Source organism: Peromyscus maniculatus, chromosome 18 (genome assembly GCF_049852395.1).
Source record: "Peromyscus maniculatus bairdii isolate BWxNUB_F1_BW_parent chromosome 18, HU_Pman_BW_mat_3.1, whole genome shotgun sequence".
Lineage (NCBI taxonomy): Eukaryota > Metazoa > Chordata > Mammalia > Rodentia > Cricetidae > Peromyscus > Peromyscus maniculatus.
The window spans coordinates 30,547-49,544 of record NC_134869.1 but is presented as its reverse complement, the minus strand read 5'-3'; the positions used below and the strand labels follow the sequence as shown (position 1 = coordinate 49,544).

At 40.5% G+C, this 18,998-nt stretch overlaps 1 long non-coding RNA gene across 1 annotated transcript; it reads left to right on the top strand.

Annotated features, from left to right (window-relative positions):
• The first annotated feature begins 5,252 nt into the window (after positions 1–5,252).
• LOC143269355 (uncharacterized) lies at positions 5,253–16,540 on the top strand. The gene is made up of 2 exons (XR_013045762.1): positions 5,253–5,382; positions 16,387–16,540. It is a non-coding gene; the product is annotated as an uncharacterized LOC143269355 (long non-coding RNA).
• Positions 16,541–18,998: the final 2,458 nt, after the last annotated feature.

Below are 18,998 nucleotides of genomic sequence, written 5' to 3'. Positions count from 1 at the left end.
AAGGTTGAGGTCTCTCAGCCCCAGGGGGCAGAGATCTGTAGCAGGAATCTTAAAAGTTCTTATTAATAAAATCAAACCTGAGGCGAGTTATTGGGGTCCATGCTGGTAGATCAGAGAGACAGAACAAGCCACAGCTATCTCACCTAGCTGGATCCTCAGCTGGTCTTGTCTCCTCAGACTGGAGGCCTCTGAGTCCTCATCCAGAATGGGTCTCAGCTGAATTACTGCTCAAAAGCCTGAAGCTTAACCAGGCCAAATGCTTAACCAGCCAAAATCTTAACCAGCCAAATGCCTCTAGTTTCTGGTTCTCCCGCCTTATATATCTTTCTGCTTTCTACCACCACTCCCTGGCATTAAAGGCTGGCTTTCTGGGATTAAAGGCGTGTGTCACCATGCTTGGTTATTTCCAATGTGGCCTTGAACTCACAGAGATCCAGAGGGATTTCTATCTCTGGAATGCTAGGATTAAAGGTGTGAGTGCCACCATTTTCTAGCCTTTGTATCTAGTGGCTGTCTGTTCTCTGACCCCAGATAAATTTATTAGAGTACACAATATTTTGGGGAGCACAATACCACCACAGAGATCTTCCTGTGATGGTGGACAGGCCGGGCAGGCTGCCTCTGCTGGGGGCCGCGGGCCCGGGTGCTACATCCCGCGGCGCTGGAGGTGGCCTGCGGCCGAGGGGCGCCCGATCCTCAGCGCCCTGCCCGCGCCGGAAGGGCCGCGCGACCGCACTGCGTTACCTCCGCAGCCGCGTCACCTTCCCGGCGCTCCACTCCAAGACTTTTATCGTGAAGGAATGTTGAATTTTGTCAAAGGCCTTTTCAGCATTTAATGAGATGATCATGTGGGTATTTTTTCTTTTAGTTATATTTATGGTGTATTCCATTTACAGACTTTCATATGTTGAAAGGGATATAGAAAAAGTAGGTGAAAGGGTAGATTATTGAATCTACTCTGAAAAGAAAAAAGAGAGGATATAGATATGGTAATATAGAAAGTTAGATTTTTGAATCTACTTTTAGAATGGAACTACTAGTTTTAAATATTACACATTGGATTGGATTTTTGTATATTGTATATAAATTATGTATATTGATACAAATTTGAGATTGATTTTGTTAGAAAATACTTCTATATATATTTCTAGTCTTGTCCAATGAATCATTCCTATACAGTTCATTTCACAATGCAGTGCAGTTTTCAGTCCTTAAAAGTTATTGCCAACTATTTAGGATAATAAAGAAATGCAGGTTAGTAGTAGTTAGTCATTACAATCAAACCTGTAGTCATATTAGGTCTGTTCTCAAGGTCAAGTAGAAATATATTTTAGATAGACAGGTCATCTTAAAAGCACTTCAGAGATCTTCAGAATATGGCATTGAAAATGATAACATAGATTTTTTTTCTTTTTTTAAAGATTAACAATTTATTTCTGTTTAAAATATTTTCATTGTGTATATTCATTGTACATGGTACTGCGTTACATAAGGACATTTTCACCCAAGTCTATATTGCACATTGTTGTACCGAGTGCATTCTCCCTCCCTTCCATTTCTTTACCCCTCCCCTCCCACTAGACCCCGTTACTCTCCTAGATGGTTTTGCTTCTATTTTCACTCCATATATACATACATGATTTAATTTTTCTATATAAAATATCTGAACTACATATTGGGGACTGGTTTAATTCACTTATATGGTCATGTCCAGCTATATCCATTTTATTGCAAATGACATAACATTTTTCCTCTTTATGCCTGAAAAAAAATTGACTATGTATCCATGCCACATTTTCTTTACCCAGTCCTCTGCTGTTGGACATCTATGTTTGTCTATAACTCAGCTATTGGGAATGATGCTGCAATAAACATTACCATACAAGTGTCTCTGTAATCTGTTGACTTGGATAATTTTAGGTAAATACCTAGGAATAATATAGTCAGTGCATGTGGTAGATTTCAAATGTTTTGGCGAACTTCCATACCACTTTCCATAGTGGTTGGACTAGTTTACATTCCCACCTGCAGTAAATAAGGTTCCCTTTGTCCATAGCCTCATCAATATTCATTATTATTTTATTTATCACTTTGCTAATAATTGCCACTCTGATCATAGTGAGATAAAACATAATATTTTGTTGTTGTTGTTTTTGAGACAACAAGGTCTCACGCATGCAAGGCTGGACTCTCTATATCCATGACCTTGAACTTCTTAAATTCTTGCCTCTAACCTCCCAATTTTGGGGATTATAGGCTTGTGCCACGACACTTGATTTATGCAGTGTTGGGGATTGAATTCAGAGCTTTGTCCATGCTAGCCAAGCACTCTACCCACTGAGACACACCTCCAATCCTTGAATGTAGTTGTAATTTGCACTTCTCCATGGTTAGTGAGGTTAAATGCCATCTTCATGTGTTTATTGGTCATTTTTGTTTTATCTTATGGGGACTGTTCATTTTATTAGCCCATTCATTAGGTCACTTGACTTATTTAGTATTTCTTTTCGTTTTTTTAGTTCTTTATGTTTTTAGAAATTAGTGCTTTGTCAGATATTTAGCTCTTCAGATTTTATTCCATCCTAAGCTGTTTCCTCATCTGACTGTTTCCTTTGGTGTGCAGAAATTTTTTACTTCCTGTTGAAAGCTTGATTCATCCAAGACTGCAGAGGCCCTGATGAAAGTACAAAAGGAACATTGTTCTGTGTCTTCACCCAGGGTCAGACTTGGCAAGGCCAGTCTAGGGCTGGTGGCCAGGGCCTTGAAGGGGTTAAGGTTTTGGTTCCTAAGAACTTGGCTTTTTCTCCTGAAGAGGCTGGATTTATCAGTCTCAAGGCTGTTGTGTGCTCTGTAAACGGTGCTCTTGAAATGGCCTGTGTTCCCCTTGTGCAAAAGGCTTGGTTAGCCTCCTGCTTGTCTCGTCCCATTGTACGACAGTCTTCTGCTGACTCTGTCCCATTTTTCCCTCTCACTTGGTTCAAAGATCAACTCCTACTAGACCTTAATGTAATGTAATACCTAAACAGTTTCAGAGGTTTAGTCCATTCCATCATGATGGGGAGCATGGTGCTGGAGCAGTAGCTGAGAGCTTCATCCTGATCTGCCAGCAGAGAGAAAGAGAGAGAGAGAGAGAGAGAGAGAGAAAGAGAGAGAGAGAGAGAGAGAGAGAGAGAGAGAGAGAGAGAGAGAGAGAGAGAGAGGAAGAGGAGGGGAGCGGAGGGGAGGGGAGGGGAGGGGAGGGAAGAGAGAGAAGAGAGAAAGCTTTTTTCTTTCTTTCTTTCTTTTTTTTTTGACTAAGAGACATGTCTGCTCCTCACAGTATCAATCTTCTTCAAGAAGACAATGGGCATTGAAGAAAGTCAATATAGTGTTTACTTTATTTGTGGCAAAGTTAGCCACTGGGTAAGAAAGTGACCTTACATCTACTGCTGACAGTATGCTGTCCAAAATGGACAAGCAGGACACAAAAAAGGACTGATGCTCCTTGCAAAGACAAAGTAGAAAGGCCCTCCAGAAAATCCTGCTTCGCAATGAGTCTGACAGATATGTTAGGCCTGTAGGCCAAAGATGGATGTCCCAGTGGTGCAGAGAAATCTTGAGTGACTATCCAGGCAACCAGCTGTTTCTGTTATTTGTCACAATTTGTGGAAGTCACTTAATTATAGTTCCTGTTTACTCAGTTAATATTATTTCCTTCTCAGGTCTCTGAAGGAGTTGAACATTAGATATAGTTTTCCTTGTTGAAGAAATTTGGAAAAGAAACTCACTAAAGAGGTGTGAAGTGTATAAGATTGAAAGACATCAAAAGATAGTTTTGGGTTGGTAATACAAATTAGGATAGAAGAAGAATTAGACACAGTCCTTTGGATTCACAAAGATAGGATAGCTAATGGAGTATTCTGATTTTGTCATGTCCAAATGGACTAGACATTGTTGATGTATTTATTGCCTGTGTATATTGTATATAGTTATTGTACTTAGTGTATTTATTGCCTGTATATATTTATTTAGTTATTGAATTTATTGTATGTAGTTTTTCTTATATTAGTTATAACACTTTTTTACTTTAGACCAAAAACAAAAGGGGGGGGAATGTGATATTTTATTGTGCTCTAACAAAGCTTGCCTGAAAATCAGAAGGAGGAGCTAGCCATTAGTTAACTATAGAGGTCTGGAGGTCTGTACAGACAGAAAGAAAGTTATAGAGCTGGGTGAATAGAGAGTGTGATAAGGTGGGGTGAGAGAGGTACGTACTCTCTTTTGGTGGAGTATTTCATAGGGTTAAGAAGTATTGGCTGGGGCTGGAGAGATGACTCAGGAGTGAAGAACAGTGACTGCTCTTCCAGAGGACTCAGGTTCAATTCCCCACACCCACATGGCACCTCACAACTGTCTGTAACTCTAGTTCCAGGGTACCTTTGCACAGACACACACAGGCAAAACACAATGTACATAAAATAAGTAGAAAGAAAGAGCTGGGCGGTGGTGGTGCACATCTTTAATCCCAGCACCCAGGAGGCAGAGGCAGACAGATCTCTGTGAGTTCAAGGCCAGCCTGAGCACTCGGGAGGCAGAGGCAGGCAGATCTCTGTGACTTCCAGGCCAGCGTGGTCTGCAAAGCGATTTCCAGGAAAGGCGCAAAGCTACACACAGAAACACTGGAAAAAATCAAAGGAAGGAAGGAAGGAAGGGAGGGAGGAAAGAAGGAAGGAAGGAAGGAAGGAAGGAAGGAAGGAAGGAAGGAAGGAAGGAAGGAAGGAAGGAAGATAGATAGATGATAGATAGATGATAGATAGATAGATAGATAGATAGATAGATAGATAGATAGATAGATAGATAGATAGATAGTTTGGCTTCCTACTCTGTACCTCTGATTTTTCAGCTTTTGCCCCAGTATCTGACTCTGGGTGATTACTTGCAGCTTCAAGTGACCATGTTCAGGATTGACTGTGAACATGCCTCTCTGTCCTCAACCAGACAGCTGGAAGAGGCAGCCTGTTGGTGGAAGACAAAGCCTACTAAGCCTTTGTCTCAGTACAGAAAATAAAAAGGAAGCCAGAAGTTGGCTATCTGTATTACTTATCAGTTCCCCTTTATGTATCTGCCTCTCAGGGAAGACTGTGTAATTCCTTTTCCCTCAAATTAATGAGTTTATTGAGGTTAATACAGGAGTATAGGTATGGGATTACTTATAGGAATATGAATAACTCTAATGTGTGACATCACAAAGACTTACGTTAGAATGGGAGACTCATGCAGACTGGAACTCTGAATGTGTCTACATGACTTGTTTGCAGCTGAATGAAACAGAGAGTCTCATTTCTTCAGTTCTCCGTAGTTACCACCTATTTAACCTTGGGAGCAGAAGGACCTTGTAATCCTGTAAGTTTCAGCTTTCCCAGCCATGGTTTAATTCCTGAGTATTATGAACGTCCTGTCTCTTTCCATAGAACTTCCTGAGACTTAAGGAAATAGTCCTACCCAGGGAAGAACACACCAGTTGGATACTCACTATCAAATGGTCAGTCCTGCAAACATATGCTAGCTATACAGAATGATTGGTTTACATTTAGGAAATATAAAAATACACATATATGTATATGCATGTAGCAACAATTAATGAAAATAGAGGTCATAAATTAGAAGCACAGCAAGAAGTAGTGTAGTGAGGGCTTGGAAGGATGAAAAAGAAGAGAAAATAATGCAGTTATAATCTCAAAAATGATAGAAAAGTATTTCATAAAAAGGAAAATTGTTAGACAACATTTCATCCTTTCCTTAAAAATGTTAGTTGTTTCTACAAGTTCACATTCTCCCTTAGAGCTCTGCAAAGGCACTGAAGGCAAACACCAGTCCTGAAGTTCCTGGTGAATCAACCATTTTATGTTTGACCTCTTCTGTAAGCACAGCCCCGTGCTTTATCATGCCCAGTGAATTGGCTGCCAAGCACTACTTCTCTCATGTATATTTTATCAGGAAAAACCCATCCTTCCTTCATCATCTTCCAGTGTGTGTGTGAGACCTCTGCTTGTGATAACCAAGCATCCCCAATGCTTCCTGTGAGCCAGTCCATCAGGAAATAATTTCTTTCAGGTATTAGTAGATTACATAGCCTGTATTTCAAGGAGGTTTAAGTAAGTGCATGACCTACTTTCCCACTTCTGTTGCACTCAGATTGATCTCATCTGTTCTCATAGCCTACAATCCCATGAGGCAAGCTTTGACAGGATGTTTCATTGATCTTTTGAAAGTCTTTTCTAATTCAAGTAGTTGAGAAACAGAATACTCCCTGACGAAGACAGGCTCTTTTTGCAGGCCTTTTTAAGGCTCCCAAAAGAGAGTTCTAGCATGGATTTTCTTTTTCTCTGTATAAAGGGTTGAATCTAAGTGGCATCTTCTGTCACTGTTATTCCCAACAGAGAATTAAATTCTAATTGTATACAAGTGTACTGAATTTTGGCCTAAGGAATTTTAATGAATACAGCAGTTTCATATATGACCTTGATTTTTTATCTTCCATAAAACTTCTAACTTATGATTGACTCTATTTTCTAGCTTTCTTTTTTACATCTTTCCATTTCCATTTAGAAAATTCTATGGATTTTACCTCTTAACAAAAATTTATTTAGTTAGAAAACATTTTTTGAACTTCATGGCAGAGAACTAATGTACATTGAATCTCTGAACTCATTGAATTCATTATATGTAAATTGCATTTGTCATATAAAGAAACAAACTTAGATGGTGTGTTTGCAAGTTACTAAAGTATAAAGTTGTTAGATGTTGGTTTTGGGCTTGTTTTAAGCACAACTCGCATTTTAAAACAAACATTCTTTTACACAAGATTTTTAGTGTCACAGTGTCAGATATCTAAGGAATGTCACATTTTAGCAAGTGTTGTGGAAGACAGGGATTACAAAGATTTGGGGTGGAGAAATATGGAGAAAGAAACCCACAGAGAAAAGTTTTTATTTGTTATGATGTAATTAATATTTACTAAGGCACTGTACAAACTCAGGGAGGCAAAAGTGGTTATAATATCCTGGATGAATAAGGGAAGAGCAAGAAGAAGGCAAATAGAAGAGGAAGAGTAGTAGTTGTAGAAGATGGATCCAAGGTTGGATGGATGGATAGGGGTAGATAGATGGATGGATTGATAGATAGAGATAGGTGTTGGAAAGTTAGACAGACAGGCAGACAGACAGGCAGACAGACAGACAGACAGACAGACAGACTGTGGTGGTAATCTAATTGTACTGAAATGTGATTTTGATTGTATGTTAATAAATAAAGTTGTCTGGGGGTCAGAGCTATTAGAGCCATAAACAGAGTGTGGCGGTGGTGGCACACGCCTTTAATTCCATAGATCTCTATGTGTTCAGGGATACAGTCAGCATTGGAGACATATGCCTTTAAGACCTATGGGGCTGTACATTCAGACAGTGACGAGGCAGTCACGTGTTTGGGTTTACAACCAATGAGAAGGCAGAATGACTGGAAAATCAACTTACAGACAGGAAGTAGCTCTCTTTCGCGAAGCTGGGACAGCAGAAGGAAGGGTGAGATTTTAGCTCTGAGCTCTGACCTCTCAGCTTTCTCTTTTACATTGTTTCTGTGTTTCTTATTTAATAAGACGGTTGGTTACATCTATAGACAGATAGATAGATAGATAGATAGATAGATAGATAGATAGATAGATAGATAGATAGATAGATCCGTATGTACGTATGTAGATAGGACAGGAGTATATACAGTTTTTCAGTCTATGCAATACAGTAGTTACTGAGTCCACCAAAGAGAGAATGGACTCAGAACATTTGTCCTTTTTTCGATATTGGTCAAAGAACTAGATCTGGGTGAAGAACTCAGAATTTTTTCTTTCAGCATCTATAGCTCTTTGAATCTGGACAATTCTATGACTTCTGTTACCCAGAAATAGCTGTCAAATTTTGATTGTATCACAATTGTATCACAGCAGTCCCACTTTTTCTTTATGCTGATGTGTGAGATGATGTGGGACAAATCCTGGTAATCTGGGGAGACCTGGCATTCTAGTCCCCCAAGAACCTTTCTAAATAAATGCTCTAGGCTTTTTGTAGAACTCTAGAAAAGGAACAAGGAATCCTGGATACAGCAAATGATACAGAGATGTTGTGACAAAACAGGTTAAGTTCTAGAATGATGATATGGATTATTGTGACGGAGAGACAAGAATTTCTGGTTCAGAAATATGTAACAGGCTATATACTCTGAAAATTACATTTAGACCACCTTTTTCTCAGAGCTGAGGACCAAGCCCAAGGCCTTGTGCTTACTAGACAAGCACTCTACCACTGAGCTAAATCATCATTGCCTAATTTTTAAGCACATATTTTAGAGAAAAATCAAAGGGAAAGGGAGGACTTCAGACTACGAATGCCTGATGCCATCTCATACACTTTTTAGAATGTGGTGGAATGATCGAGTTTGTCTTTGGGGATGTTATTTTTATCAAGACAGCAAACTTAGTAGGGGGTTCCTAGCATTGAGCTCAGCAGCGCAAGGACATCCCATTAAATAACTAGTCTGGAATCCTTTAAGTAAAGTGGAGGTGCAGCAAGTTGATGAAATGAAATGTAGAAGTGCCTGCAGCTGAAAGATCAGGATGAGATGGTTCATTCCAGAATGTTAATCAAGAAAAGTCAGAATAAGGAAAATTAAATATAGGAGGAAGTCTGACAATGTGTGAGAAGTCTTTATTTGTTAATGCTTGAGTGATTGGCATTACACATCATCCTTGAAATTTAAAATATAAATCAATGGGATCCTTCTTTGAGAAATCATTTCCACACTTGATGTAATATTTTCTATTAAGTTCAACTCTCTGAAATCTTGTAAGAAAAACAAACATTATGGACCATGTTTCTGTTAAAAGAAGTAGAAAAGAATTACTGAAGCAGATTTTGGGTTAGTCCAAACTCCTTGGTAGGAAGGGTTACTCCTGTGTTATTTTTGAGACTTGTTTTTTCCTAAAAATATCAGCCCAAGTCAAGATTAGAAGTTATATCAGGCCACAACAAGATGCATTATAACGCCATTTATATTATGCTATGTCCATATTCATTGGTTACTCAGATGAGAGCTTGGATCATATGGTGAGTGGCACATCCTGGCATGCATGTATTGAGGATAGTTCGTATTGTAAATGAAATGTATGTGATCCACACAGGTGCTACTCAGGAGGTCAACTTATATCTGTAGATGAAGTCTGTGAGTCTAAGATTTTCTTTCTTTCCTTCTATCTTTCTTTTTTCTTTCTTTCTTTCTTTTGTTTTTTTTGTTTGTTTTTCAAGACAGGGTTTCTCTGTGTAGCTTTGAGCCTTTCCTGGAACTCACTTGGTAGCCCAGGCTGGCCTCGAACTCACAGAGATCCGCCTGCCCCAGCCTCCCAAGTGCTGGGATTAAAGGCGTGCACCACCACTGCCCGGCAAGTCTAAGATTTTCAACAAACATTCTTCTTTGTGTCTTTTTTGAGGCCCTGATTGACTGTAAAATATCAAGTGAAAGCCAGGTCTGGGATCAGAGTGCCTCAAGCTTCCCTCTAACTACCAAATATGTTAATGATGTCCATTTGCTTTCATCTCTAAGGGAGCCATTGGCTCCATTGAGAACATGGTATTTCTGGATCCCTTTTGATTAGAGTTGGATGAAGAAGAAAATATTCTGCCCACACATCCTAAAGTTCAGGGCTTCTGGGTTTAATTCTTGCTCAGTAGGCTGCAGGTCTCCACTGATAGCAGTTTATGGTCAGGCATGTTTCTCTTCTTAGATTGCCTGAACTCCTTTCACATAGGACTTAGTCCTTGCCTACTTGATCAGTGTTTGGTCTAGGAAGAGTTTTCCATTGTGATTGGATCAGGCTCCATTTAAATTGTCTCTTGAAACTGGACTTCTTACCATCAACATTTATTGTGGTCATATATTTCTCATTGGGTTGGCAGGAGCTCCCTTGATTTTAGTGTTTGTGGTTAATCTTCATCAAGGTCTATGGTTGGCCTGTAACATTTCCACTTTTGATTTTGCCTGGTTTGTTCAATGAGCTTTGTATGAGCTCTGAATTCTTCCCAGTCAATATTCGCCCCAGTCCTCCTTCTTCATTGGGTCCTTGGTGTATTCAGATTAAGGACTAGAGCTGGGCATAGATGTTTTCTTGGTTTTCTCTGGTTGTTCTTTCTTTAAGGGGATGGCCTAGTCCCACCTTTCTTCTTAATTAGGTCCCAGGCATATTCATACTTAGGACTGGACTCAGGCCCGCTAATTTTCTTGTTTTTGGCCTGGTCATTAAGGTTATGATATGGCCCACATCTCTTCTTCCTTAGGTCCATATTTCATCAGGGTAAGGATTATAGGCAAACAATTTTTTTTTTGCTTTGTCCTTGGGCTCTTTCATTTAAGAGAATGTCCCAGGTCTTCTTCTCTCCTTGTTTTTTCCTCAGGCTTTTGTCAGGGTAAGTATTAGGCCCCTGTGTTCTCCTTTTCCTGCTTTGCCCTGGCCTCTTTCATTTGAGGGATTAGTCTGGGCCCACTTCCTTTCTTAGTTTTGGCCAAGTCTTCTTCAGGGTCAGAGTTGTGCTGAGACCAACTTCTCATCTTGGTGAGGGCCCTGGCCTCAGTCCAGGTAGAGTTTATACATGGCATTCTCTTTTCCTTTCTTCTAGCAGGTATTTTTCTTCTGAGAGATAGGGTAGGACTCATTCCCCTCTTGGTTGGGCCAGCCTTCTTCATGGTCAAGGTTAGGCATGGGCATTCTTTTCTTTTTGTTGCATTTAACTTTGTTACTTTTCCTTCTTCTCCTTTGCCCTTGGCTCTTCCATTTAATGGCCTGGCCCAAGGATACCTTTGTTTTTCCTCTGGGTCAGAGCTTACTCAGCTTCAGGTTTTGGTGCAGGACTCTTTTAGGCCATGGTTTGGCCTTTTCATTCTTAGCTTTGGTCCCTGATTTTCTGGGTGAGTGAATGCCATTGTTAATTTAGGCTTTATTCCTGGTGATCATCGGGTCCATCCTTAGGCCTTGGAATACTCTGTCTTGATGTCTTTTGTTTAATGTTGAATCCTGGTCTACTTTCATTTTAGGTGCTTAGCATGGGCTTTTTCAGGGACTATGTTTGCCTGGGCTACTTTCAGGGTATGGCTCTGTCCAGGTAGTTTTTGTGTTAGAATTAAGCCTGGTTACATTGAAATTCTGGGACTGTGTGGTACATTTTTCTCTTTTAGGATTGAAGCAGTGGATACTTTTGAGTCCAGGTTTCTCTGAAGCTAGTTTGTAATTTGTAATTAGCCTTGGATTATGTTCAGCCATTCTGAAAAAAAAAATAACATGTGGATATTGGTAGAGGACTGTATCTACAGCCCTTCTCTTACATCTCAAGTATATTCTGAGGAACATTGGCTCTTTCCAAGGGAAATGGGCACAGACACCAACACACACAGCACAGACTCCAGAAGAAATGAACTACATATTACAAAAATAGGAAGGTGAAGTAGGGAGGACACAGTGGTGCTTGGGAGACTCCTTGCTGCTGCATTGGTGACTGTGCCCATGGTAAAGAGGCACCATGAGGTCACATGGAAAATTGTTGCTTCTCATTAAAGATACCAAAATACAGTCCCAACAAGGTCTCTGCTGCATTTCCTTTCTTCTGTGATCTACTCGCATGAAGGCATATCACAGGCAGTTAATATAACAGCAAAGGATGTTCCTCCATTGATCCTTGTTAGGCACATGAGGGTTGTGCAGATCTTCATGGGGCCTCTTATGCAGTGTGGGCATGGTGTCCCCTCCTGTATGTCATTCATGCACTATGAGGCTGTTCCTTTGGTCCTTGCTATGGAAACACTTCTCAAAATGTCATTTGTCTTCTACCTTGAAAACCCCTGGAACCATGCCTTAGTGATCCCTTTCAAGAAAGCTCCTTGTCATGTCCACTCACTGATGTGCGACCAGGTCTTCCCACAAAGAATGTCTGCAGTGACTTACCAGAAATTGATTCCTGCTCACATTAATATAGTTGTGAATCACAGGCCACTTTAATAGAGTGAGCTGCCAACCTGTCAAGGGCACACATGTAACCATGACCATGATTCCTTATGGAAAGTCACAGAGGCCAGGCCTCACTCTGCTCAGGGGAGCACAAAGGTGGTCAAGCTTTGCAGATGTTTTTGGACTGGTAATTTGGGAAGGTGCCCGAAGGCTACTGCTATCATCATTGCTGGGGACAGCTTCCCATCCAATCATCCTCTCCTACTACAGATGTTCACTGCTGAGAAGATGAAGGTCAATGAGGATGGAGCAGACTCAGGCCATATGTACACAGTTCACATACTGGTCTATCATTTCTAAGACTCAGTTTATCTTTAAGATTCTCTTATCATGAGGCTTGTATTGTTCCATCTTCAGTACCTGGGGCTTGGGGAACAGAGCTGTTTGAAATTTGCCCTCCAGGCTGTCCCTTCACCAACATTAAACACAACTTGAAGTGGGATTGACCAGAAAGCAGAAAGCCATGAGGCTGTCCCTACCTCCTCTCCTCATGGTAGTTGATGACTTCTGAGGCTGTCACTCACTGGGTAGCAGTGTAACAGCAGTTCATCCTGTCCCATTTTGGAAAGTGGAGTCCTGGGACAGGTGCTGACTCTGCCTCAGCTGTTGTCACCTTTTCTAACAAATGCTAGTGGAGATTAGTAGTAGAAGATAATGGACATATCTCACTTTGAGAAAACCGCTTCCCAGTCTCCCATTGTCTTTTGCCTTCATGCCTCTCTACCTCCCTGAAAGTTTAGGTCTCAAGGCTGGTCTCAGATTTCCAGCAATCCTTCTAACTCAGTCTCCTTAGTGTCAGGTTTCCTTTATATTCTTTATTACCATGGATGCTTTTTTTTTTTAACATGACATTTGAAGGGTAGTGGGAAGGAGGCTTCTTAGAGATCTGAGGAGTTAGTCAAGGTATCACAGTGTTCATTTCCTGTATGGTAGATCTTATTTGAGATAGAAACTTACACTTAAGAATTGTGTCATTCAAAGAAACAAAACAAAACTGAATTAACATGTTCTTCTACTGGTCCTCAACCAATAAAATCTCAGTTATAAAAGAAAAACTGTGGGGAATTTCTTCCTGTTATTTCTAAATGAAGTGTAAGCATTGTGCTATCCTCAACCCAAACAGGATTTGGGGAAGATGGCCTCAATTAAAGCAGCTATCTAATCACAGACCTTGAAGTACTTTTTCTGTGTGCAGCATCAGAATCTAGAAGAAGAGAAGTTATACAGTTGCCCAGCAGGGATGACTCTGCTGTCTCAGCCTAGAGGCCTGTGGTAACAGTTACAGTAGGAACACCCCACCTGGAAGTCTTCCAGTCAAAATCATTGTATTTTAGGAACCCAAATTTTTCTGCTTTTCACCAAGTTCTGTTTAACCACTAAGTGTTTTGGGGCTTACTTGATGGTGGTGATTTACTAATCTGTAAGTGCAGTGGAAGAGGAAGGAAAAACTGAAAACTCACATGTACTTGGTGTCAAATGGTATCTAGGGATTTAACACGTGACAAAGATTGTAGATATCCATTTAAGAAAGATCCTGAAACATCTACACATTGTTAGCAACATCTTAGACAACATCGTGCTCTAGAAGCATGGAAGTTCCATGCACAGAATGCAGCATGATCAAGCATGCCCCACCCAAAAGTAATAGTGCCACTAGCCCATCATAAAGGATCAGGGCACCATCATTGTTGTGCCACAATACATACATGCTTGTTCCTACACAATACCCACATACATGTGCCCACATTCATATATTTAAAAACACGTATTTTTCTACATCTTTGCATGCACACACACATACACACATAGAAATCTAATTTGAAATTAAATTTGATGTACAATAAATTGGCATATCAAGAAATTAAAAAGAAACAAATAACCTTTGAGTATTGGTAGGCATGTATATGGTAAGCATCTTTTTTTTTTTTTTTTTTTTTTGGTTTTTCGAGACAGGGTTTCTCTGTGTAGCTTTGCGCCTTTCCTGGAGCTCACTTGGTAGCCCAGGCTGGCCTCGAACTCACAGAGATCCGCCTGGCTCTGCCTCCCAAGTGCTGGGATTAAAGGCGTGCGCCACCACTGCCCGGCTATGGTAAGCATCTTATGTGCAGAACTATGGGTATAGTTAAGTGCACCTTTTTGTAAGTATCTATATGGTATAGATAATATGTACAACCATATCTAACTGCATATTCATGTGTATATAAATATAAAAATATACTGAAATCCCAAATCCCAGACAGCAGCCAAGGAGGCAGCAGAACTTTCTGAGTGGCCAACTTGTTGTGTTAGCTCTTTTCTGCCTTCGACTCTGAGTGGCTGTTATGTTTTTTTTGAAAGGCATAACTTTTTAATTCACAACAGGGAAACTGCATTTGCCTTATAAGAAAATATGCAAAATGTAACTTTCAAAAAGCAGAAATATGAGAAATATTCTTTGCTATCAGTATCTAGAAATGAATATCACCACAAGCTTCACAGACTCCTGCAAAAAACTGTCCCAAGTGACACCCAGCAGCCCCAGAACACTCCTTACTTTAGTGTGGGGTACCATCCCAGGCGCAGGTCAGAATGACCCATGGAGCACATGGAGATGGTGAACGGGCATCAGTCCTTCTGTGGAGATCATCTCAAGAGGATTACAGACCCTGCAGGCAGCTAGAGACCTGAACAAGGCTACCAAAGAAAGGGAGTCTTCCAAACACTCCTCTGGTCTCATATCAGGTTTCTGTCCCCAAATTCTACAACGTGTAGGGACAGAGGTGCACATCGCCCCAGAACTGATGGACCCTTACTCTAGATTTCATTATGGTCCTGGTCCTTGGAGTGGGCTACAGCCTACATGTTCACCAGAGTTCCTCACAAAATGATGCCTTTATGTATCCGCCATATTTCCCAATACCCCTACACTTCCCACCTGGTGGTGGGGGGTGCTTCCCTGATACTCAACTCCTGGTGGGCACAGTCATTTCACCCATGCGGCATAACATTGAGCCATGGACTTGCACCATGGCTCAGGGCCAGCACTGTGCCTATTAGAGCATGTAGTAGACCTGAGAGTTTATTCTAGAGTTGATGGAAAGTGGAATGTTATGAAACGTGTGTCAAAATGAAAGCAATAGGAGTCAAACAGATGAATGGCAAATAGTGAGGGCTTTTGGATCATGTCCTCTCTGTGTGCCTTCATCAGTCTTCAGATATGAGGCTGCACCTTTCCTCCATGGAGAGACATGTGGTGCTTCTGACCTGCTTCAGGAAATTGTCAGGAAGTCCTTTCTAGGTTTTCAGGGGAGATCTGAGTCTTTCCTCACATTAATACATGCACTCAAATAACGTCCTATGTCAAGCCCCATGTTTTGAGATAGCATATTCTGAATACCATCAAGTATGAAATAAAGCCTAAAGTCTGGCTATAATTAATGAAATGTGTTCATATTTGATCCTGAAGTGCAGCATTTATATAAATTTAAAGGTGCACCTATGTATATCTTGTTCTGTTCATGTAATTTTGCATCCACTTTTCAGTAATTTTTGTTTTAAAAATATCTAGAGATTGAAATATACAAGGTACTTCATTTACCTGGAATATTTTTTCACTAAGTCTTTGAGACATTAGTCTTCTTCTTTTTTTTTTTTTCCCCCCGCCCGAGACAGGGTTTCTCTGTGTAGCGTTGCGCCTTTCCTTGAACTCACTTGGTAGTCCAGGCTGGCCTCGAACTCACAGAGAACCACCTACCTCTGCCTCCCAAGTGCTGGGATTAAATGCGTGTGCCACCACCGCCCGGCTGAGACATTAGTATTCTAAAACATGCAATAACCACAAAGGCTATTTAACTTCTGAAGTGCCTTGGAAATTTTGACTTTTGTAAGAATGTTATATTGGGATAAGTATGTGATTATTGCTGTAACTGGTTAAATGCTGAAACCTGAACTGTCCACAGGGGCCTGCACAGCACAAATGACCAATAGCCTTAGACCAGGGAAGTGTACAGGCCACACAGGACAGACTCTCAAAGGCACAATGCCAAGAAGAAACATGGCATTTCAATGACTCCCCCTGGAATCTTCCTTGGTGCTTTTTCACTGGTTATTTCCAGTGAACTCACTCACCTGCATGGCAGAGTAACTTCACTTTTGCCTTTTCCCATGAATTACTCTGGACAAGCAGTTTCTTCAAGCTAGACACACAGCTTCCATCAAGAATTCTTCCCACTACAGTGAGCTTTTATTAAGAGTGTCATTCATTTGAAACAAAATTCAGCTCAAATTTTTCACAATGCACTTTAATAATAATATTCTCTAACTTTCAGAACCACAAGAAAATCCTCTAAGGCAGAAAGCCACAAGTTGATCATGAAAAGTACCAGGGAAGGGCCACTGAGATGCCCAGTTGGGTGGAAGGAAAGAGCTTACTCCTCCTAATTTGTTCATTGACCTCTATATAAACAGAATGACAGAATGGCATGATGTGTTTTGTATGTTCATTCTCTATCATATGTATGTATGTATTTCCCCCTCTCAAAATAAGTAAATAGATAGATATTATTATTTTAAATTTGATCGGTATATTTCCATACACTCATCATATAAAATAATTAATTTTTAAAATAATGAAAAAAATCGATGCAGCTCATAACTGTTTGTAACTCCATTTCTAGAGGAATCAACACCCTCACACAGGCATACATGAAGAAAAAACACCAATGCATGTAAATTAGTGAATAAACAATTAAATTTTTGTATTTGATAGTGTTGTCAGGAGCCCCAGAAGCATCCCACAGAACTAACTAACCTAGGCTCATAGTGAACCACCAACCAGGTAGCTTGCATGGGACTGACCTAGGCACTCTGCAGATATTTTACAGGTGTATAACTTGGTCTTCAGGTGAGACTCCTAACAGTGGGAGCAGAGCTTGTCTCTAATTTCTGCTTTTGGACCCCATTCCTCCTACTGAATTGCTACATCCAGCCTTAACAGAAGAGGTCATGCCTAGTCCCACCACAACTAGATATAACATGGCAGACAGATATTCATAGGAGGCCTGCCCATTTCTGAAGAGAAAAAAGAGAAGGAGGAATGGATGGAGGTCAGGAAGAGTGGAGGTGGGTGGAGGGTTGAGAGGAGAGATGGAGGTGAAATTTTGGTTAGGATGTAAAAATAAAAATAAACAAATAAATAAAAACATTCATTACAAAAGAAGGCGGAATATTGATGTTTATCATATTTAAATTTGAGATACTAAAAAATGTCCCTCAAGGGACATTGCCACTTACTCTAACTTTATAATGTGCTTGCAGTTGTACAGGGATAGTTAAATCATGCTAGGCATAATTTTGAGCTGGTCTAATACATAATGTGTTTGCCTTGTACTTGGAATAATTATATCATGTTTAGGCATTATTATGACCTGGTTATTGTTTTACATTTGGAAATTAATCATGACATAAAAAGATATAATTGTGTGTCAAGTTGACATGGGGTGAAGTTGTGATGGCTCTTTTTGGTTGTGAAATTGAAATCTGCAATTAAGCAAAACCCAAATATGGAGGGGTACACCTGCAAGGTATTTTTGCTTAATTTGAAGACAGAAGATACACATGTAATCAGATCTTTGCATAAGGAAGACATTCCCTTAATCTAGATATTGATGGAGAAAGAAACACCTTTACCTCAGATGTTTTGAGCCCCAAAACCCCACCTGTAATCAGCCAGGCCTTGTGCTGGAAGCCCATATAAAGAAATGGAAGAAGGGAGCTTTTGCTCTTTAGCTGCTTGGTCTCACCTTGCTAGCAAGTTCATTCCGTCACTGGTATTGGAGCCAACTTCTTTGGGATTCCAGACTATACTACTGATGGGTGAGACATCAAGTGTAGTGGACTGAGAAACTGCTGGAATCTTGGACTTTGTCATCATAGCCAGCCAATGTTCAAATAGCTGGAGCACAGCTTCTAAGTCATTCTAAAAAATAGCCTTCTGTATATATAGAAATTCATTCAATAAGTTGTTATCCCAATGGAACCATGACCAATGCACCAGCCAGGTAGAGAACTTTTAGAGTAGTTTGGGTCTCACAACAGCCTTATCTCAGTTATAAATACATATGGTCACATTCCCTTAACCTATGTTTTAGGTGATGATTTGATGCTGGCCTACAAGGTTTCTATACCTTCTGGGCAAGAAAGTAAAATAACACAAGTCTGATATTTCTCAAACGGAACACACAGTAATCTAATTAAATGAGTAATTATATGAGATGGAGAGATTCTAGTTTAAGTGAGGAATTAAAAACCAGATGTCTTAGCTTCAGTGGGGTAAGACCTGGCACCCCTCCCCCCACACACAGGAAGATCAGAGGACAGTAGGTTTTTTTTACCCTTGTTTTGACAGCTCTAGTCCGGAGACCCAGGGGATAACTTTCTTTACACATTAAATCTCTGCCTCACTGTCAGTCTCAGGAGTCAGATCTATCCCAGAGGAGCTTCACCAGAGTAAATCAGTCTCTGGAAGAACTTTCTAAATATGATCTGAGATCTGCTGTGGTAAAAGAGCAGCTTCAACCACTTCTCTCCTTTTTTAGTTTTGCAAAGAATCACTCTGCACCAGAGACATGTGGCCCTGATGCAGGCTCCATCCACTCCACCTAGTCATGAGGTTCCTCCCAACATTGCTTATCAGACCATCAAGAGGGATTCCTCATCCTACCTCCACACCCAGGAGGTTCTTCTCGATTTTTATTACAACAGACTGGCTTAATAGGTGTTGTCAACCTAGAAGAGATCTAGCAAATCTGTTCTAATCTGACAGTCAGTGACTGGGGCAGGATCCTGAACCTGTGAGAGCCCTGAATGGATGTGTGGCAGCCTAAGACAATTAGCATGCCTGTCCCTACAGTTTTCAATAAACTTCAGTCTTTGGTGGGGA